Genomic DNA, 7,004 nt, shown 5'->3' with positions numbered 1-7,004 from the left:
AGAAAGGGGGGTAGAAGGGAGGAAGAAGAGTGCGAGCGAGGGCGAGAGCCGAGCGGGAGAAACGAAGCCGCCAGAGCAGGCGAGAGCCCAACGGGAGAAGAGTAAAGTACAGGAGAGGGAAAGAGAGCGAGAGAAAGGGATAGATAAGAAGGAAAGAAAGGAAGACTGTGCATAATAAACCTCCAAAGCTTCAGACGTTTGTCGTGTCTCCCTCTGTGGGCAGAGGGAGCGCGATACCTACCAGCCCACTGACATCTGGACATTAGAATTCCATGGAGGAGAATTGGGCCTTTCCTTATATGTCAGACTCAGGGCTTCCTTGTCTGCCCAGGCTGTTCTGTGCACATACACATCATGTCATCACCATAATTGCCTATGGCCACCAGAAGATAGGGTGGCACCAACACTGGTGATCCTGAGGGTCTTGATCTGCAAGACTCAGTCAACTATAATTGAGGGACAAAATACACAGCAGACACCCCATGCACACACACCTCATTACACATCACCCAGAAAAAGCAATGTAACACACAACACATGCCCCATGCCACAGAACCAATAAACTCAACAAAGCATCCACCACAGGCACACACACCTTCTTACCCATCACCCAACACACAGAACACAACACAGCACTGATCATGTGTGCACACACCTCCTTACACAGCAAGAACACACAAAATGCAGCACAACACACAACATAAGCATGCAAATCCTTACACAGTACACAGCAATCACAACATGTCAGAGAAAACACCACAGACACACACTCTCTTACACATCACACAACACAAAAAATGCAACACAGCACACACCACATGTACACACACCTCCTTCAGTTTTAAATCACACATCATGCAACACAGCACACACCACACATAAACAACCTTCTTACACATCATACTACATGACTGCAGAACAAAGAGCATACATCACATTAACACACACCACCTTACACATCGTAAAACACAAATGCATGACACAGCATGTATCACAGCACACACACATCCTTATACATCACACAGCACACTACCAATGCAACACGCAGCACACACAATGTGCACACACACCTCACACCTCACAAAACACACAACTCAATGCATAGCACACACCATATGCAACTTCCTTACACATCACAAAACACAAAATACAACACAGCATATGACATGTGCATACAAACCTCCTTGCACATCACACAATGCACATCAAAACACAGCACACACCAGGTGCATGCACATAACTTAGACATTACACAACACACACCTGAAAACACAGCACCCCCCATGTGCTCACACACCTCATTACATGTCACACAAGCACTCAACACAAAAAAATCCTCACAGAAGACACACTACTTACACACAAAGAGCACATGACATTCACAGCACCCATGTGTCCATACACACAGCACACACACCACATGCACATCCACTTGCACACTTTACACACATCACTTGCACACATGTCACTACACACCTACAAAATTCTTTGACTTTACTGGAAATTTTTATGGCTCATTACATGGTCAGTGGTGGGAAAGGTGTGGGCATGTGTCCTGTGTCCTCCACTGCAGACCAGGTTCCCTGGCTGTGGGGAGACCTTGGGGGGCATTGGGTTCTAGAGGAGGGGCTCAGCATCCCTGGGTCTCTACTCCTGGTCCTAATGAGCCTCTCTTTGACCCTGGTCTCTGTTGATACACTGAGGGCCCAGGCCCCAGCTCAGGTGATGCCACTCACTCCAGACCATACATGTGTGCCCACAGGACAGAAACCATGCCCCACAACTCAGCATCACCATGCCCTAGAACTGTGGGTACCCACCATCCCTCACACACATGGTCTGTCCATCTATTCACCAGGTACAGAGAATTACTGCCCAAGGACTCTGCCCTGAGTCTTTCCATTTCTCCCCTGGGCTGTAATCCAGCTGTCATCTCCTGCAAAGTAGAATGATGAAGGAGAGATTAAGCATGGGGTAGGCCTCCAAGTTCACAGATCCTCTCCTCTGCACTCTCTCTCCAGCCCTGACTGTGCCCAGTGACCTGCCCTTAAGCCCAGGAGCAGCTTGGAGTGGACTTGGCGGTTGAGGGCTCCATGTATTTATAAGGACTTGCTGTGGGTCCTGGAACAGGGGAGAAGGGAAGGACAATGAGAGTTCAGGAGGGGACAAAGAGATGCTGGTAGGTGGACACCCCAGAACCAGACTGCACATGACAACCACTGTGCAGAGGACATGGTCATCACCTTCTTGAGGGGTCAAGGGTCCACAGGCTGGGGACCCTTGGGAGTGCCCATAGGAGAACATGCACTGGAGAAAATATTATGTCTTCCTAGGACCAAAGAATCTGGAGTCAATGCTGACAGGATTTGGACCTTTGAAGGCATCAGAACTAAGAGAAAAATAAATTTGATCACAATTTGGCCAAAGTGAGGAAAAAACTGATCTATCAGCACCATCCATGGCAGCACTGCCATCCACAGGCACTGAGACAGGAGACAAGCATGTGGAGAACCAGGACCCTGACAAAGCATGGTCCCAGCACTGCTTTTCTTCCTGGGCCAGGTTGTGGCCTGGCCAAGCTCCCCCCTGTGGTATAGGATGGCTGCCTGCAGGGAGCTGTGACCTTGGCAGCAAATGGCAGGCACTGAAGAAAAAGCAATATGGACCTTCATTGGAATTCTCTCTTTTTATTCAGGTTCTCTCACCATTCCTCATCTAGTCCATCCTGCAGTCTTGAGTGGAGTAGAACTCCCTGTCATCTGTCCCTGCATGTAGCATAGGTGTGGAGATCCCCTCAAGGACACCAAGAGCTTGTGAGTGAGAAGAGGTAGCATACAGAGCTGCCTAATGGCTCCTGTAGTTGACAACAGGGAAATCTGCTCAGAAGCCTGGGCAGCATCTGGTTTGATAGGGTTGGCATATTGCCTGACTCAATATGACAATTCCTACATTCTGAGCAACTGTTCTGGATGGCATTGATGATTGTCCACCAAGTGGTCTTGGTCCGTGTTGCCAGGTTGAACATGTCCCATCTTTTGATCATATTGAATCCCTGCTCAAAAGGGAAATGAAAGACTAGGAGTCAGTGGGAAAGACCCTTTTAGACAAAGTGAGCACCAAAACAACTCAGTGAGAGTGGTTTCCCTGGTGAACTTTTACCTAGAATTCTGAAGAACACGACTGAGATCCACCAAGTGCAGCAGCAGGTGGACTTACAGTGGAGAGTGGCCCTGGTGAGCCCCTGCTTACTGCCCAGTCCAGACTCCAGGTTCACTGACTGCAGTCTCTCTACTGTCCAAGTTTTCAGGTCCCCCTTTTATCTCATGGGGCTTTCCTTCTCTTGGAGAAGAAAAGAGTTCTGTGGGTGACCAACATGAAGGCTCATGGATGTCTGCAAGGGTGTGGAACTCACAGGAAATACTCAGACCTACCTCATGTCTCACTACCCATCATCCTGAACCCATGTGCTTCCAGATTTTCCTATCATAATTCTGATTTCTCCTCATCCAACCCGAGTACATGCACCTGGGTGCAGACCCTTTCTCTAAAGTGGAGCTGAGACCTCCCACATCTCTTCCTCATCAACTCTCATCAATCATGTGACTCCTGAAGTTCTAGGTGAGATTCCCTCTGTGATTAGGGTAGGATTCCAGGTGGCCCGCCTGTGGGGTCAATGAGGCATCAGCTGAGTGACCAGGTGACCCTGGCTGCTACCTCATTCCAAGGACCATTGGACAGCATTTAACCTGCAATTAAATTCTTTATTGTGTCACAAAACAGCACCCATTGCTGTAGAAGCCTTGGGAAATGTAGAGTATATGAGGGCAGGAAGAAATGATGACCTGCATGGAGCCCAACCACAAATTTTCCCCTAGCCTGGCAGCATTTCTGTGGTTTGCAAGCAGTGAGACTAGTGCCTGAGGAAAAAGAAAGCCTCCCACATTCCACTGCCATAGATGAACAGAAAGGCACATGGCAGAACCTCCACTCCACTTCTGACTAGGCAGAACAAGGACCTGATCTGTCCACTCAGCAGTGCTGATCCAGGATATTGTCAGGGGAGCCAATGTACCTGCCATCTAATTTTCCATAAAAGCACCCACTGCCTTGCACCAGGATAGAGGCTTATATTTATGCTTCTATAACATGAATGTGATGGATAATACAAGGGCATGTATGTGACATGATGAACACAATTTTCCAGAACATATTATTGTCTAACATGCATAATGATGAAAGAGAGGAATTTTGCAATACTTCAAAGTTAAATATGTTAAAAGGGTTGAGCTACAAATATTCTATAGTGAATATTTGTATAGTGAATATTTCTATAGTGAAACACAGGTGTGTTAGATATCAAACCAACTTCAATGAACAGACACTAATAGAATTGTCATTGTTAATGGTCTTCCAAAACACAAAAGGATATTTCTTCAGCTTCAAACTACTATATCACTACAATAGGAAGGAATTCCAAGATTATTCAGTAAGCAAAGAAAATTACTGACAATAATTCAACTTGCAAAGAACTCAAATGATTTTGCAAATTCTTAGACCTAACCTGTTGCTTGCAAGGGACAGTTGTATACACTTTTGCTGATTTGGCTTTTCTGGCACAAGACCTCTGAGTAAAGGCTTTCCTTACTCCACAGAAACTACACATAAGCACTTAAACTTAAGCAAGATGTTATTTGGAATTTCAGCACTGAATGAGGCCTCTAGAAATAAAGTGTGCACCTATATATTAGAGATGTAAAGAAAAATTCTGTTATAAAAAAAATGAAAACCCAAAATAGGGAATCCTGAATTTCAAAACCAGATAATTTTAAGAATAACTAAAGATGTGATGGAATTTACCTGCCACAAAAACAGAATCTAAGGGATATACAAAATACAAAATCCTTTCTTTTATTGGAAATTCTTCTATACACCACAAACATGTCACACACCCAATGACTGATTTAGTTCTTTAAACATGACTTCTTTTAAAATGATGTTCTTGTATCATTCTTTACCCTGAAAATCATTATCAAGAAGTTCCCAGACCATGGCAAAGATGAGTACACCACATCCTTCACCCAAATCTACACAGCATGGGATACACGCATCCACAAAATCAAAAAAAGTTTGTAAACATATTTCATTTGGGTTGAGACTGGCTCTCCAATAATACATGGAAACCAGTTTGTAAATACCCACTATGCATCCTGAGTGACATCGGCAGAAACTAAGATATGTATTCAGCACCATTTCATTCATTTCTTAAAGGAATAATATCTTCCCAATTCACAGCACAAGAGTCTGAGTAAGTGCAGTGTCAAAAACAACTCTCTTTGGTCATCATCTGTAGATTTCCCAACTGATGTTTACTTTGACATGGAACAGGCCCAGGTATACAAGAGTAATTCATTTTGAGAGAACCTGGAAGTGTTCCCCAGAAGTCTACTACTTCCCAAACACTACTGCAGTTGACATTTTGAATCATGCTATTAAATGCAGTTGAGCACCTTTCTTCTTCACAAACTTGCTGACTAAATCCCCAATCCAGCATTTTCATGGGTATCATATAACCTATTTTCTCCTGATGGTTGTCTCAACTCTAGGAATGTGTACTCATAGTAATCCAGTTCATGGGGTAGCACTGCTGATTTCTACAACAGTTTCATGCTGAAAATTCATTGGAATAAACTTCCACTTATAGTGGTACTTTTTCAACTGTGTTCTATTCACTTGATCCAACTGAGGAGCAAATGTTGAAGAACTGGTGGATTGGCATTATCTGAAGATCCTGACTGTGGTACATGACTGGATCCTCTTCTGGTCTGACTCTGTGAAGTGCTTGACTGGAAAACCAACCCAAGGCAAAACCAAACATGTTCTAATGAATTTTTAATTTCATATTAAAAATAATTCTCTCAATCCTTATTTGCCTGAAAAGTCCCACTGTCACCAATGGTTAGAGTCATTTGGGAAAGAATCAAATCTGTCTATCTAAGGAGGAAAATGGTTGCAGGTCAACACTGGGAAAACAATTTTACCAGTGGTCTGTGGTGGCCTGGGGAAAAGCAGAGGACAGCACATGTGGGAAACCTTATGTGTTCAGGACCTTATTATATAAGGAGTGTTTGGGTTCATGAAATTCTAAATTCAAACACTTTACACAGTCAACTTCTATTTGCCCCAAACTGCCTCCTCCTCCTGAAATTTCCTTTCAAAATTTCTAAATCTCAGATAACTGAGCAAAACAACTGGCCCAGTTGAGGTGATGGGACTTCCCAATTATTTCAGATAAGGGGGAAGCTGAGGAAAAAGTTTCTCTAGGGCAAAGTCTATTTTCTTAAATTAGGGAAGGCCTAATTGACTAAGCCAGATGATGTCTGTAAGTATAAATATCCAAAGGAAATCAGTGATGTCTCACTGCATCAGTGACCCCTGATACAATATGTGATGACAGAATAAAAAAAATTAAAAAATGAGACAACTTACTTTTCATGTTCTGGGTGGTCATTTTTCCAGAAAAGTTTTCAAGTATCATTGCACTCAGCCTAGGTCTAGAAAGTTAATTCTATTAAACTATCCATCATTTAAAATCCTGCTACCCTTGATTCAATCTTTCCAAAGAAATGCCTAAGTTTCTTAATGGTGGTCCTGTGAAATAAGAGTAAACAGGAGACAGCTAAGATATTCAAAGTCAAAAGGGATGGCAACCATCACCTGGGTATTGAAAGACCAGGAGGTTCCAGGGTCAGTTAAGAGAGTACACTTTGTTTCCTACCCTTGGGGGTGTTTTTGAGCCTGTGGAATCATGGGTCCAAATGAATGCCTGCTGTGATATCCTGATTGCTCTGCAGATACTACCTGATGTCACAGAAAACAGAATGCAGAACAATGACAGCACGGATCCCAAAGCAACCAGAAACAATTCCCCTCCTTGCCCCTGCAGACAATGATTCAAGACAGTGGCTGACTCAGCAATGATGGTAAGAGGGACAAGGAGTGGGTAG

Source organism: Sciurus carolinensis, chromosome 15, assembly GCF_902686445.1.
Source record: "Sciurus carolinensis chromosome 15, mSciCar1.2, whole genome shotgun sequence".
Lineage (NCBI taxonomy): Eukaryota > Metazoa > Chordata > Mammalia > Rodentia > Sciuridae > Sciurus > Sciurus carolinensis.
This window is presented reverse-complemented; position numbering follows the sequence as displayed.